The sequence below is a fragment of the Pelodiscus sinensis genome, chromosome 2 (assembly GCF_049634645.1).
Source record: "Pelodiscus sinensis isolate JC-2024 chromosome 2, ASM4963464v1, whole genome shotgun sequence".
Lineage (NCBI taxonomy): Eukaryota > Metazoa > Chordata > Testudines > Trionychidae > Pelodiscus > Pelodiscus sinensis.
Window position 1 is genome coordinate 243,725,037 of NC_134712.1, and position 16,402 is coordinate 243,741,438.

The following is a 16,402-nucleotide window of genomic DNA, read 5'->3' on the forward strand; positions in this document are numbered from 1 at the left end:
TTGCTCCTTCCTTTCACTGGGTATTTAAACTCCTTATTCCATTACCGCCTGCTTTATTTTCCCCCTTCTGGAACACCAAGTAACTTTAATTAGCACTTTATGCATGCTGTGCTTTTGCACAGAGGAGCTTCCTCATAGCAGCACTAACAGAAGTGTAAAACTGACAGACCATGAGATCATTGTCACTTTCACAGTGGTTCTGTGTGGTGCATGATCCTGCTCTGATAGTTCACTATTAGTACCAGATAGGATGGATGGATCAGGTGAAACTGTGAGCTTTGTGCAATCTAGTACCAAATTTAAGACTTTAAAATGTTTGGAAAATCCTGAAAAGTATACTACCAAACCACAGTGGAGTGCATGTGATACAACTCATGCCCAACTTGTTGTGACTGCTTTATTTAATTGATATAATGAAAATAATTTTAACCTGATGTTTTCTGTGTTATCCCCTTGATGTTACTGTGTGACAGGATAGCATTTGGCCCTTTTCTATGTAGAGAGCCGTTGCCCTTACTGAGCCTTGTTATTGTTTTAAATTCTGATTAATGACATACTCACTAGAGATGTGTCCCAATTTAATATCTTTAAATTACACTTATATTATTATGTTAACATGCAAATGTAGTTAATACATGAAATGCATTCCTTGACTCTAAAGGATTGTATCTTCCTGTGTTGAGCCCCAAATGTGATCTATGTCAGAATTGTAATATGTGTGAGGAATTTCATTTGGATATTGAATATCTTTTTATTTGCAACTAGAAGATTTACCTGATATTTCTCGGGTTGTTAACTCAGTTAATTTTTGTTTTTCTTCATTTAAATCATTTCCCTGGGGCTGGGGCTGGGGATGAGTATGCAAACTGCTCTAGGGAGAGAGGATTACCCCATCCCTCTGTCACAGCAGCAGCTTGTGGCTAGATGAGAAGTGTCTCTCCATGGCCACTGTAGCTCCAGTGGGCACAGCTGGGGGAGGGATGCATGTGCCCTGGCAGGGGCAGGTCCAGGTTCGTCTACCCCCTGCACTCCTCAACAGGGGCGGCCCGTGAGCCTAGGCAAACTAGGCAGTTGCCTAGGGCGCCGCTGGCCTGGGTGCCTGATGGTGATGATGTCACGTCATGGCCATTGACAGCCGTGTAGGCGGGGGCGCTGCCTAGGGTGCCAGCTTCCGTAGCTGGCCTCGGGCCGCTCCTGCTCCCCAACCAGAGTGAGGAATGCAGCAAAATGTGCACTTTTCCCTCACTCCGTGATGAAGAGGAACAGTCAGCAATGTTCTCGTATAAATCCGGGTGGGGGAGAGGTACCTGCAGGGTGAAAGGCTTGGGTAGTCCTGGACAGGGTGGGGGCGCATCCCCCAGCCAGCCTCTTTCAGCCGCCTGCTGATTCTGTCTCTTTTCTGTATGATTTTATGAGAAGCAATTCCATTTTAGGCACATCCCATTTTCCTGGCACAACCAAACTCTTACTTGATTAAGTTACGATAATAGGAAGCAGTATACCATTGATTTCAGTAAGACTATATGTAATTGCAAGCGATACAGCTGGTAGTAAGGTTTTTCAGGATTAGACCACTAGAGACAATAATTTAACTTTAAAGACCTGTCAACTTCAAATCTGGTCAATTGCAGGGGGAGGGGGCAGGGGCGGGGGCGGGGAGAGAGAAGGAAGTACATTCAGTTCTGCCCCTGAAACCTGCTGCCAATTTTTGTAGACTTATAATCAATTTTCTATATTTTTCTTTTACGTGATGCCTTGTAAAAAAACCCATCATAATCATAGAGGAAACTGATGATAACCAAAATGCTGTCAAACACACAACATAAATAAACTGAAATAAAAAAAAGAGGAAATATTTTTCTTATTGTTCAGTTCTAGTAATTTTGCAGTGTAAGTTGCTTGCTGTTACAAAACTTTTTCAAATGAAAATGTGACATTTTTCTATTATGATGGTCTTTTATATTTGCATCACTGTACAGCTTGATCCTTCATTGCTTACTTATTCACTCTCTGTTGCAGTTAGTGGGAAGACTAGCTGACTGAAGTACAGTAAACTTCTGGAAATCCGGCACCTTTAGGACCCAGGGGGTGTTGGATTATCAAATATGCTGGACTATCGGAAGGGGGGGCTATGAGGGGTCTGGAGTGGAGTGGGAGGGGGGAAGCGCCCCTTGGCACTGCGGGACCAACCCGGCAGCACCCCAGCTGCTCTGCCCCAGACTTCCCCATGTCAGCTGCTGCTGAAACTGACCGGCTGACATGGGGAAGTCTGGGGCAGAGCAGCTGGGGTGCTGCCGGGTTGGTTCTGCAGCGCTGAGGGGCGGCGCTAGGGAACCAACCCAGCAGCACCCCAGCTGCTCTGCCCCCGGCTTCCCCGAGTCAGCCGCTGGTCAGTTTCAGCAGCGGCTGAATCGGGGAAGCCAGGGGCAGAGCAGCTCTAATTGTCCGGCTGCCTGGAGCACTTCCGGGTTCCAGATGGTGCCAGACCATCAGGAGTACCGGACCATTGGATGCCGGACCACTGGAGTTTTACTGTACTACTTAAGTAGGCATTAAGGCCCATTGCCAGTAACAGATTTGCCCCTATACCCAGCACATTTGCAGAGCTGCTATTAAATCAGAGTGGGTGCTGTGTGGGCAGAGGGGTTTGTGTACGTTAAGCTCAGTGCATTAAGCTGACATCGCTTTTCAAGTGTTTATGATGCTTATTATTTGTTTTTATAAAAGTGTCTCCCGAATAAAAACTTGTTACGTAAGTTCCAAGCCCTGTTCACTTTCCCTATTTTTCTGATTTACAAAATATAAAAACTAGTTTTTGTGGATCTGATAGACAGGAATTTCACCTTCCTCCCTCTGACTTTTTGTATTGCTATAATAGTGTTGTTTTGTAAAATAAAAAAATTGCAGATTAATTCTGAACAAAGCAAATTGCTTTACTTTTAGAAACTCAAATGCTCTATTTGTCTGCCATTTTTGAAATTACATAAATTTAATCCAGTACTCAGCATGAGCTATTTATACATATAGAAACTTCTAAAGGATTTTTTGTACCAGGAATTTGCTGTGATATAATTTTTTAAAAGTATATATTGTTATATTTTATGTTTTTAATCGCTGAGTTAGCTTAATTGAGTGAAGAACCCTTCACTGGCTTTGTCTACGCTTAAAATTTGTGTAGGCATAGCTATTTGGGTCAGAAGTATGGAAAAAGCCTTTGCCAACAAACCCTTAGTGTAGATGCAGCTATGTTGACAAAATAATGTTTTTTTTTTTCTGACAGAAAAATTCCGTTTCTTGCTGTAGGGCTGAGTCTACCATAAGGAAATATCCTGGCATAGTTGCATGATGCAAAGTAGACATACCTGTTGTCTACACTAAACTTTTTTTAACCTAAGGTCTTGTCTAGTTGGGAAAATTGAGCAGAACAAATATTGTAGAATAAACAATAAATAATATTCTGAAATAGCTCTCTGTGTGGACACCATTCCCGATTAAATTTTATTTTGGATTTTTTCTGATTTTTAATAAAGTAATAAAGTAAATATTACTCTAACGTAAAATGTCCATATGATGGATTAAGCTCAACTGTAAAAGGGCATTCTTATTTTGGGGATATTTTGGGTTGTACCAACATAATTATTCAGTAAATTTCCAAGTGCAGGCAAGCCAAGAACCTTTACAGCTTCTGATTAGACCAGCCTTAGGCCTAATGTTTTTACTTATTTAACTTAATTGTCTTAAATTGGTAAGAATTCTAAGTTGATATTATGAAATTCTAAACCTATTGAAAAGTGTCCACAACATAAATCTGCACCAATTTAACAACATCAGTTTCTCAAATGATAGTGAAATCCTTAAAGCTTTTGTATATGGACAAACCTTAAGAGTCAAAAATTGTATTATTTTAACAGGATAAATCTGGAGTAACCCTGTTGATTTTACTGGAAGTAATCTGGATTTACAACTGTATATAACTGAGAACAGAATTTGAACTCAATTTTCAGTTTTCAGTATACTGTAGTGAGAGATTCAAATTCTTGAGTCTTCTTCTGGTTTGCCAGCTATAGCTCAGTGTTGATGTCCAGATTTTAATTTGTGAACTGGAACTAGATCTGTTTTCTGAACCAAGTATTAAACTCTCTTTCCTCCTCCAATTTAACTAAGCTATACACAAAACAGAATGTTTTCCCAACGAATACCTGTGTTATTTCCTTTTAGTAAGGAAACTCATAATTACCAGGTTATTTAAACTGGTTCGCCTTTAAGAATAGATCAGCACAAATGGAATAATGATTGCATTTTTTTTCTTTCTGCGCAGTGCCAAAAGAAGGAAACTTTGCCAGGGGCCGTGTGGGGGAGTGGGAAAGAGTGAGTTTCTTAAGGGATATTTTTCGGACGAGGTTTTCTAGCGAGTCAGTTGCAAACTGGGTTGGGGAGTAGCAACGTCTCTAGAAAAGGGTTAAAGAAACCCCTTGAATTTCAAGCTGAAGTCCTGCCTGCAACAGCCTCTTAATACTCAAGACGTGTGTCCGCTGGAGGAGGAGGGATCCATTTGTACGTGTTGCAACTTTTAGTGGTGCTTTGTTAAATGGGAAAATACGATTCGCTGATGGTGGGGGCAGAAGGGGAAACTAAAGCGTGGTGAAGTCTGGCTCCTACGCCGCCAGAAAGGGGCTATGGGGAGGACAGATTGCACTCGCCTGCCCTGGGGCTAATCTGACAGGCTCTTCTTTCGTAGCCCTCCCGGGAGCAGCCGACTGAGACGTGCTGTTCCTCATGCTCTTGCGGGGTTCGCGTTGCATTGTGCAATGCAAGCCCTTGTGTATCCCTCTTTGCTGCTGCCCCAGTGTTTCAGTACCGCAGCCAGGCGGCGGCGGCGGCTGCTGCTGCTGAGGAGCGGGGGGTGGGGACCCGTCCGCCCAACCACGTCTGCAGGCGGGGAGTTAAGAGTTAAGCTGGGGCCCGCTTTGCGTAGCTAGAGCAGCCGGGACTGGTGGTTCCAGCTCCTGTCAGGGCGAATCCAGGCCGCACATTGGTGGCGCCCGCAGCCGTCGGATCTACTTTCTCTAGCCCTGTTCTTTTCCTCCCCTTCCCCTCGCCTCCTCCTCCGGCGGCTCCAGGCTGGCTCGGGGAGGATCCAGAGAGCTGAAGTTGCGAGGCGATTCGGGGCTCGCCGACCGGCCCCTGCCATGGGGGCTTTGGCAGGACGCGTCTAGAAGCGCTCCTGCTCCTTGTCCGTGCCCAGGCGCCCGGGGAAGTGGCCTGGGAAGTGCTCGCAGCCGTCGGTGGATTTGGGAGAGTAACATGGCTGATCTAAGGGAGTGCTGAGCAGTTTGTGTCTCTGTACGACGGTGGGCTCGGATTGTAACATGTAAATAACTTCTTCCTTTGGACAATACGCCTGGGCATCGATGCCAGCCCCTCCATTTCCCAAAAAGGGTCTGTGAGAGGTTCTCGGGCTCTGGATTATGCTGTGCAAAACCAATTCGCTGGCGGTGAGTGTGTCTTGCATTTAACTTCTTTGTATTAAAGGGCAAAATGTGACAGGCGGCAGGGGGCTGCATATGGCAATCTGCATTATATTTCTATGGAGACAGATGGGGGTATCAACATAAGGAGGAGTAGTGGGACCTGAGGCACTAGGTTGGAAACTTATCAGGAGTACTGTGGTGACACTAGCACTCTAGAGAGATTTTTCACACCCTTGGTGAAAATGCATCTCCTGAGATCAAAATGTGTGTATCAGCCCAAGTTACAGGTTCACTAGATCATCTTCAGCCTCAAATAACACACACTGCTTAGGACTGACAAGTATTATATGACCAATGGTCTTTTCGTTTCTTAGTCTGTGTAGTGTACACGTTCTTTTAAAAACAGTCCTGTTTTAACATGGTCTAAATATAATAAATAAATTTTATTAGCCTTTCCTTCCTTCACTTTTAGAGCAGGGGTGTTCTGAATCTTAAAAATACAGTAGGGAATAGGACGATCCCTTCCATATATTTCTTAAATATTCTACATGTGATCATAGCTATTCTTGTAAAACAATGCAGTCTTAAACATTTTCACATAATTTAAAATATAGCATGTCCACAAAATTTTAGGTTTTCTTTCTCATCCATTTTCTGCTCACACTAGTTTTAAATCAGAAAAATACTATTAGTTGGCTTATTAAATATCCTGAAAATAGTTTAAATATCCAGTATATGCTCTATCTTATATTTTGATCTGTGTTCTATAAGCAATGAACACACAAGTCAAAAGTCGAAGAATGGATTATGTAACTGGTTTGGTTCAGTGAATTTGATACAAAATATAAGGGAAAAGAACTGTTAAGTATGATATTTTAATATTGTGCGTATGGCCCAGTTAATTCAGCATCTGTGCTGTTCTTAAACTATGACTTTTGTCATGTATCTAATGCTAGATACTAAATATCAAATACTAAATATCAAATATTTGATAAGTGAAACATTTGTTACTAAAAAGGTATTTGATTCATTGTATGCTTGAAACACATTCATGACCATATGTGTAATTTTTATTATTTGACTGTTCAGTCTTTGTAGTATAATATGATTCTTGCATTGTTGAAAAGGTGCGTTTTGAAGAACCTTAAGCTAGTGTTAAAGTAGTCCCATTTTATTATGCCTGTGGAAGATACAAAAAACAATTCAAAACTTAAGCAAATGTACCAACATCTGAAAGCTGTCAGTGAACATAAAAATAATATATGCTCAAATAAATTTAAATGTAGCAGAAATGCTGAGTATAGCTATAGTCATAGTACATCAGCATACTGTAAATACTTAGTATACAGGCAGTCCCCGGGTTACGTACAAGATAGGGACTGTAGGTTTGTTCTTAAGTTGAATCTGTATGTAAGTCGGAACTGGCATCAGCCGCTGCTGAAACTGATCAGTTTCAACAGCCGCTGAATCTGGACACCAGTTCCACTTACATACAGATTCAAGGTAAGAACACCAGGCGTCCCCAAGTCAGCTGCTGCTGAAACTGATCAGCAGCTGATTCCAGGAAGCCCAGGGCAGAGCAACTCTGCCTTGGGCTTCCTGTAGTCAGCCGCTGGTCAGTTTCAGCAGCGGCTGACTTTGGGACGCCTGGGGCAGAGCAGCTCGGGTGCTGCTGGGTTGGTCTAGTAGCGCGGCCGCTCCTCGGAGCTACTGGACCAACCCAGCAGCACCCCTGCTGCTCTGCCCCAGGCATCCTGATTCAGCCACTGCTGAAACTGATCAGCAGCTGAATCAGGACGCCTGGGGCAGAGCAGCTGGGGTGCTGCTGGGTTGGTCCAGTAGCGCCAAGGAGCGGTGCTGCGGCACCAACCGGCAGTGCCCCACCTGCTCTACCACAGGCCCCCGGCTTTGCTCCACGTCTCCCTGGTCTGCTGGGGGGCACTAGCTGCGTCCCCCCCCCCTCCCAGCAGACCAGGGAGACGCTGAGCAAAGCCACGGAGGACCCAGGCGGACCCGCGGCTTCCAGATCAGCTGAAAGCGCTGCAGGTCCGGCCCGGGTCCTCCGCTGCTCTGCTCAGCGTCTCCCTGGTCTGCAGACCAGGGAGACGCTGAACAAAGCGGTGGAGCACCCGGGGCCGGACCCGCGCCACTTCCAGATCAGCTGGAAGCGGCCGTGGGTCCGGACCCGGGTGCTCTGCCGCTTTGTTCAGCGTCTCCCTGGTCTGCAGACCAGGGAGATGCTGAACAAAGCGGCGGAGCACCCGGCTGGACCCGCGCCGCTTCCAGATCAGCTGGAAGCAGCGCGGGTCCGGCCCCGGGTGCTCCGCCGCTTTGTGCAGCGTCTCCCTGATTTGCAGACCAGGGAGACGCTGAACAAAGTGGCGGAGCACCTGGCAGGACCCGCGCCGCTTCCAGCTGATCTGGAAGCGGCCGCGAGTCCGGCCCCCGGTGCTCCACTGCTTTGCTCCCGTCTCCCTGGTCTGCTGGCTCCGCCAGCAGACCAGGGAGACGGGGAGCAGCTTTTCTCGCCCCGGAGAAGGCGGGCGGCGGGACCAGGCATCCCGCTGCTCTAGTTCTCCGGGGCGAGAAATCCCCGTTCGTAACTGCGGATCCGACGTAAGTCGGATTCGCATAACTCGGGGACTGCCTCTACTATGTTCCTGCATAATAAAATGCACAGTTCCTATAAAAAAAAACTAGTTCACTGACTGTTTAGTGGAAATATTTTTAACCACTATGGTTGGAAACAGAAGACAGGATATACTTTTATCAACAGTGTGAATGTTGTGCAGCTGCATCTATACTAACCTTTCATTAATGTCTCATTAAAGACCACTGTGCACTTTGTTTCTTAATGTTTTGAAAGCAGTTGATGCATGCCCCTTTAAATTCATCCGTCATAAATATCCTTTCCTTCTGACAATATGCTGTGAGTGTATTAGCTACCTAGAATAATATCTTTGTCATACTTGTGATTCTCATCCTAGACTAATGAAAGATTACTTATTCTGCACTCTTTTTTCCCCCACAGAGTGGTGTTTTAATGAAATTGTTGATTAAAATTGTTTTTTGTTTTAATTTTGTCAGTTTTTGCCACAACAGTGGAATGTGCTCACAGCATGTAAACTTCCTTTGCATAGATTATTCACCACATTTCCACAAAGAAATGTTCTCTTAAAGTTGAACTGCATAGCCAAAATGAAAATAAGTCCTGTATGGATTTTTGTCTTTGAATGCATCTTCTGACCAGGCTGTATGGGCTGTTCAGCACTTCAAGTCTTCTTAAAGGGACATTGCCAACCTGAAATCTAGTGAGCTTAAAAAAAAAGTGGGGGGGGGGGGAAGGCAGGAAAGAATACTCTTCCCCCATCTCCATCCTTCAGTCCTCTGCCAATTTCTGTGGTTTTTACAGTTTTCAACATTTTTTTTCTCTGTTCTTGAGTCTGAAAAATTCAGCCCAACAAAAAGGGAACTGCCTATATGCAGGAAAAACAGGGAACATGACTAACATAGTGTTGTCACATGCATAGTGTAAACAAACTTAAAAATACAGATTGGAGAAAAATATTTCTATATTTCATTTCCATTAATTTTAGGATTTAAAGGTAACATTTTCACAGAGAAATAAGATTTTTTTTTTAAATAAGTTGTCTGTGTGCCTTTAGCTAGCCTTTTTATAACTGTATTTTTCCTCAATTAAATCTTTTTGGCACAATCTGGTTCACTGGCAATATCCCACATGTTTTCACGAATATCCAATGTCACATTGCAATCCATGGTATTTACTCTGTCATAGTTGTACATTCCGGGATACCTTCAGTGAACCAGGAAATGCCGCTGTGAGTTTGGAAGGGGCTGGTAGGGAATGTATTATGGTGATGGCCACATCATAGTTTAGATCAGTAGGGAGTTTACTGTTTAATGGGAGTCTTAAATGTTTATATCTGGTTATCCAATAGAAATATAAAACCCTTTTTTCTGGGGAGGATCCAACGTTTGTGGAAAGTATTCAAAAAACATATATATATGAGAGAGAGAGAGAGAGAGAGAGAAGAGCTTTTGTGGGCAAAACCCACTTCTTCAGATGAGATGATATAACACGGCTACCCCTCTGAGATTTTTAAACAGATATATGTTTAACTCAGTTGTATTTTCAGTGCTGGACTTCTTTGACTAAAAACAAGTACTTAAATAAGTGGCAAAACATTACAGCTTTAATTAAATGACAAAATATACCTATTTTTGTATAGGAAAACTGTCCACTTCTCAGAGAAATGTCTGCTTTTGAAAGCATACCTAAGCAATAATACTGTATAATATCTTTGTATAGGATTTATTTTCCTATTGCTGTGCACATGCAACATCAATGTTAATGGGAGATAATTTTGTCTATACTAAGGATATTTGACTTCCATCATTAGTAATACTTTAAGATTTTGTTTTACACATTTTTTCTTACCTTGCTCCTACACACAGCCTGCACGTTGTGTATGAGTATCACTATTTAAATGTTGTTTTGAACAAGGTGTAGTTTGTGCTAATGGTGCTTTTACAATACCATATCTGAAAAATGTGTGCTAATTCAAACCATGTTTTCATTCTAATTGCTGTGATATTGAAAAGTAAAATTAAATAACTCGTATTATTGAATTGGACACTCTTAGAAACAGAAGCCCTGAATTTTCAATCTAGACTTCTATTTTGCAAATGTAATATTTTAATAATGAGTTATTTTGTTTTAAATATTGAAAGTTGCACATCCCTAAGTTGAATAGTTGTGTGGTCTTATTGCAAACAGTGTACTTCCCACTTCTTGATTTTTTTTGTTTCCATTATTCACTGATATGCATAAAAGGAGGCCCCACTTCTGTAAAGGGGTCGTCTACATGTCCACCCTGTAATGAAGTTTAGATTACTTTAGTAAGATTTTCTGTGGGAGGAAGGATCAGTGTGGATTTTTACTACTTATAATTTTACAGTTGTCATAGGTATTCTGCACAGAACATGCCCCTGCCTCAGACAGAGTACAGTAAATGATGAATTTAGCAGACAAGTGAAAAGGGAGGAAGGAGAAGGCTCAAGAAAAGACATAGATATGAATAATTGGTTATTTAAATTACACACGTGTATTATACTATTGAGATGTATATATGCCTGTTGGTTTTTGTTCAAGTAAGAATGAGGATGTTGCCATACTAGTTCATAACAGTGGTTCATTGACTCCAGTATCCTGTCTCTAAATGTGAGCAATGCCACATGCTCTGGAGCAGTGGTCTCCAACCTTTTTACACCCAAGATCACTTTGTAAATGACAGACCAAGCCAAGATCTACCGCCCCGCCCTCTCTGTTCTCCTCCTCTCCATCACTTGCTATCCCCAATCCTTATACTGCTGCTTATTTTTTTTTTATTATTATTATTCTGTAGGAAGAGGTTTTTCCAACATTTGGCCTGTCTACACTGGACCAAATGTCAGAAAAAAACCCCTTCTTTTGGAAGCCACCTTATTCCTTCTGGAAAGAGGAATATAGGGGTGACCAAAAGAGCCTGTTTGCTCTTCCACTAAAAAAGCGGAAGAACAAACGCAACCCTGGATGCAGAAGAGTTTTTCTGGGATATCTCCAGAATCCTGAAAAACTCTTGCAGTCTAGCTGGACCCTTGCTGTGTTGAGACAGGATGTGTAGGCTCTGGGGTGGGAATGAGAGATTTGGGTGTGGGAAGGGGTGAGAGGTGCAAGCTCTGGGAGGAAATCTGGATGCAGGAGGAGGTGGAGAAGGGGACACTGGCTCGGGGAGGGGGCTCCAGGCTGGGCAGTGTTGGGATACTAAGCAAGCCACAGGCTTGTGGATGTGAGGGTGCAGGTATGTGAGGGACTGAGGGCATGAGGTTCCAGTGTTTGATGGGCTCAGATCTGGGGAAGAGGGAGTGCAGGAGTGGTTGTGGCCAGATGGGGGCTTGGCCCCAATTGGGGGTTTGTTGGCCAGGCTTCATTTTTAAATAGAATACTATGTTAAACACAAAGTTTCTGCATTGTCTTTATTTATGAGAATGGCAGGAAACCTGCCTTGAGTCAGGGGTCAGTGACCCATAGAAAAGTCATTTGGGAGCAGGGGACACAGTACTGGGGAGGAGTGCTAGTGGGTTCTGGAGCAGGGAACAGGATGCTGGGGGGGACAGGTTTCTGCAGAGGAGAGCAGGGGGACAGGTTTCTGTAGTAGGAGACGGGTGCCAGAAGGAACTGGTTTCTGCAGGGGGGCAAGATGCCGGGGGACAAGTTTCTGCAGGGGGGCAGGTTTCTGCAGCGGGGTCGGAGGGGCAAGGGAGAGGGAACAGTGGGCCAGGAGGGCGGGGGACAAGTTTGGGGCAGAGGAGAGGGAACAAGGTTGGGAGCAGGGAGTTCCCTACACCAGCCACGGAGGGAAGCCTCTGACCCACACTCCCTCCGGACTGACTGCAGGGCAGCCAGGCTGGAGCGAAGAAAAGTGGCGGCCCGGCCAGCTGGCCATGGTGCTCAGCCAGGGTGCCACCAAGCTCCACGTGGGCAGGCGCAGAGGGGAAGCCGCCCAATCAGCTGGAGCGCGGTTCAGCCTCCTCTGGGCTGAACACCACAGCCAGCAGGCCAGGCAGCTTCTCCTCTGTGCCAGCCCACGTGGAGCGTGGTGCACCATGGCCAGCTGGCTGGGCAGCTGCGTCTCTTCCCTCCAGCCCAGCTGCCCTGCGCTCAGCCCAGGGAGGCTGTGCCTAGCTCCAGCTGTGAAAGCCACAGTCAGCTGGCTGGGGTGTTTCAGCCCTCCCGACCTCTCAGCTCCCACCATTCCTCGCAGCTACTCACCTGTGTTGTTGCTCAGTGAGTAGCTGCTCCTCAAATGAGGAAATCTAATGTAAATGTACTGCGCAGGTGCGCAGTTCAGAGAGGGCTCAAGAGCTACTCTTAGAGCCCCTGAGATCTACCAGTAGCTCACGATCTACTGGTTGGTGACCACGGCTCTGGAGAAAGGTGCAAGAAACTCTGAAATTGACAAATATCAAATCACTTTCATAGCGGATCCATTAGATATTGGATTATATCTTGAAGCATAAATGGGTAGGTACTTTCCAAGCTTTAAAAATCCTACCTAATGTAACCATGTGTGTTGAGCACCATAATGAAAAGTATCTTTTAAGAGTGGTTTGAGTGAGACAAGGGTGGAAAGTTGACAATTAGATTTTTTTAAGGTCTACTCTTTGCAAGCCTGATGGATAGTGTGAAAAGCACCTGATGATGTTGGCAGAGCAGAGAGGACAGAATGGAGAGAATGTGAAGGAAGACCAAATCAGAGGTATAGTACATTGAAAGCCAGGGACAGAAATTTGAACTGGGTGTGCAGCACAATAGGGAGTCAACATAGTGACTCAAATTGGGACATATGTTTTAAATCAGGGGTGGGGAGCCTAAGGCCCAGGGACCAGTGTTCCCTCTAAGCTGCACAGCTTCACAGGTGATTAATCAGCTCCGCCCAGCCAGCTCCATGCAAGGAGCCCTGAGTCTCTGACTGGGCGGGGCTGACTAATCACCTGTGAAGCTGTGCTGCAGGGCAATAGAGGGAACACTGCTGTGGGGCTCCATGGCTTGCCTGGATCCAGCCCTCAGGCTTTTACCCCAGCATTGTGAAGGGGGACGGGGAGCAAAGCAGAGCATCCTGTTCTGACAGTCCAGACCCTCCTTCCCTTCTGTGGGGCTGGAGCGCACACAATCTACTAGCCTGGCCCTGCCCCAGGCAGTAGTGTGTGAGGGGAATATGAGTGTCTTTCTGCTTCTTGGTCAGAGGTCATGGCACCATGACAGTGAGGGTTGGGGTTTTTTTCTTCTCACTTGTATGTGGCTCCCAAGGGATTTTTTTTCTGTGTCAGCGGCTCCCAACCCATAAAAGGTTCCTCAGCCTTATTTTAAATGAAGGGTAAGAGAGACAATGTTGGCAGCCGTATTTTGGCTGAACCAAGAAGGATGAGGCAGTCATCTAAAAGACTTGAGAGGAATATGACATTGGTCATGTTAGGTCAGACCAATGGTCCATCTAACCCACTATCCTATCTTTTGACAGTGACTGGTGTCAGATGCATCTGAAGGAACGAATAGAACAGGGGAACTGTCAAGAGGGCATCCTAGCTGTTGGGTTATCCTAGCTTCCTGCACTCAGAATCTTAGGGAAACCTGAAGCATTATGTCGAATCCTGACCATCTTGACTAATAGTTATGGATGGATTTATCTTCCATTAACTTAACTAATTCTTCTTTTGAACCCAGTTATACTTTTGGCCTTCACAACATCTGTTGGCAATGAGCTCATAAGTCTGAGTGTGTAATGTGTGAAGTACTTTCTTATGTCTGTTTTAAATCAGTTGTGTATTAATTTCACTGGGTGGACCTCTTGATTCCTGTGTTTATATGAAGCATAAATAACACTTCCTTATTCATTTTCTCCACACCAGTTATGATTTTGTATCCTTAACCCTACTTACTCATCTCTTTTTCTAAACTGAAGAGTCCCAGTCTTTTTAATATCTCTTCATACAGAAGCTGCTTGATACCCCTAATTGTTTGGGTTGCCCTTCTGTGCATTTTTTCCAATTCTAATCTTTTTTGAGAGAGCAACGAGAATTTCATGCAGCATACAATGTATTTTTACAGAGTGACTTTGATATTTACTGTCTTATTATCTGTCCCTTTCCTAATGGTCTTTTCTCTGTCTGCAAGCCTTTTGGACTGCCACTATACATTGGGTGAATGTTTTCAGAGAACTATCCATGATGACTCCAAGATCTCTTTGAGTGGTAACAGCTAATCCAGACCTCATGATTTTGTATGTAAATGTAGGATTATGTTTTCCAGTATGTATTACTTTGTATTTATCAACATTGAATATTGTGTGCTATTTTGTTGCCCAGCTTTGTGAGATTGAGTTTCTCTTTGCAGTTACCTTTGGACTTAACTATGATGAGTAATTTTGTATCATGTAAAAATTTGCTATCTCACTATTCACCCCCTTTTTCTAAATGATTTATGAATATGTTCAATACCACATTCTCGATACAAATATTGGGGTGACCCCACTATTTCTCGCCATTGTGAAAACTTACCTTTTATTTCTACCCTCTGTTTCCTTTTTTTAAAGAGTTATCCATCCAGGAAAGCACTTTTCTTTGTAAGTTTTGACTGCCTACTTAACAGCCTTTGTGGGATGTTGTCAAAGGTTTACTAAAAGTTTTAAGTGTACTATATGTCCATGGAATCACTCTTGTACATATGTTGATCCCTTTAACAAATTGTGATAGATTGCTGAGGTGTGATTTCTCTTCATGAAATCCATGTTGACTTTTCTCCAACAAACTGACTTCATTTATGTTTCTGGCAATTCTATTCTTTACTATCATTTTAGCCAGCTTGCCTGGTACTGAAGTTAGTCTAACAGGCCTGTAATTGCCATGATCACCTTAATGTCCTTTTTAAAAAATTGGCATTGCATTAGTTATCCACCAGTTATCTGGTACAGATGCTGATTTTAAGTGTGCGGTTACAAACCACAGTTAATGGTACTACAGATTTCTATTCGAATTCTTGCAGAACTCTTGGATGAATACCGTCTGATCCTGGTAACTTATTGCTGATTAATCTATTAACTTGTTCTAAAACTTCTGCTAATGACACTTCAATTTTTGACACTTGTCAGCTAAAAATAATGGTTCTGCTATATGAAACTCCCTCACATTTTCTATAGTGAAGACTGGTACAGAAGATATTGCCATAGTTGAGGCACATAATGGAGAATGTATCCAGAATCTCTTTTTATTTTTATCCTTCATGTTGTGTAACTATGGTCAGGAAATAAAGAACTATGTCTTTTCACACCTGTCCGTGTCTCAGAGTATACAGTGAGATGGAAAGGAAGAAGTACAAATCATTGTAGGTTCAAAACTGCTCACAAAATGGAGGCCTGAATTGAAAATCTGTCTCTGTGCTATTATACTTTAACAGATTCATGATGTTTTCAACAAAAAAATAAAAATAATTGAACAATGCTGTATCAACAGACTTCATTGCTCATAGGTGTGAGTAGAATATCAACCCAGAGTGCAAAGTTGTAAGACAAATTGTCTTACCTTGATTAGCAGGAAGGAGTCCAGAATTCAAAGGGATGTAAAATTAAATATCTAAGAAACTAAGGGTGGGTTAGTACAGGTTTTAGTCACTTTTCACAACAGCCCATCTTGGTGCTGTTGTTTGTGTCTGTCTCTTTTCAAGTTCATGTAGCTGCTGTCTCCTTCCATTTGGCTCTTGTTCTTTTCTATTGGAGATATTTTAAACCATTTTAAAGATAATTCCAGTCGGTATTTCAGAAGCACAAAATTAATTTTTAAAGTCTAGATCTGAAAGGGTAAATATCATATTGAAGAGTGATGGAGGGAATTTTTGAGTCAAGATCAATGGTTTTCAGAGATAGCTTGTGTGGATTCGAATACAGTCTCTGAGGAATCTCCTTCTAAAACTGAGCTGAAAGAAGATTTTTTTGTAACCTCTGTTCTTATTTGCTCTTGGGGTAACATGCAGTATATTGTTCTTTCACAGCTTATTTACTTCCTCTCAATATCAGCGTATATCTTGTCTATTTGATGGCATGTAACTGATGACTATTGTCAAGATACAGTTTTTATCAGAAACCATTTTTAAAAAAACAGCTTAACTCTGAAAATGACTCCTGGCAGCTATTATTTAGGTGTTGAACCTCATTGATTAATGTCCATGGAGATCTTTGGATCCCAAGTACTGTGTCTCTAAGACCTGGTCTAAACTAGAAAATTAGGTTGGTTTCAGTATGTAGGTCAGAGGTGTGAAAGATCCTTAGCTGCATTGTTAAGCATAACATAAGTCCACATGCAGACTGTGCTAGATCAAC

General features: G+C 43.3%; 1 protein-coding gene across 13 annotated transcripts in view; it reads left to right on the top strand.

The window, feature by feature from the left end:
* Nucleotides 1-16,402, top strand: part of KMT2C (lysine methyltransferase 2C) — a 354,350-nt gene that overhangs the window by 18,031 nt on the left and 319,917 nt on the right. Inside the window, exon 1 of one of the 13 annotated variants that reach the window (XM_075922791.1) lies at nt 4,586-5,495. The exons of the other annotated variants lie outside the window; for them this stretch is intronic. The gene's annotated coding sequence lies outside the window, so the exon portion shown is untranslated. Of the gene's footprint in view, nt 1-4,585; nt 5,496-16,402 lie in introns of those variants that run through there. 13 annotated transcript variants of the gene reach the window in all.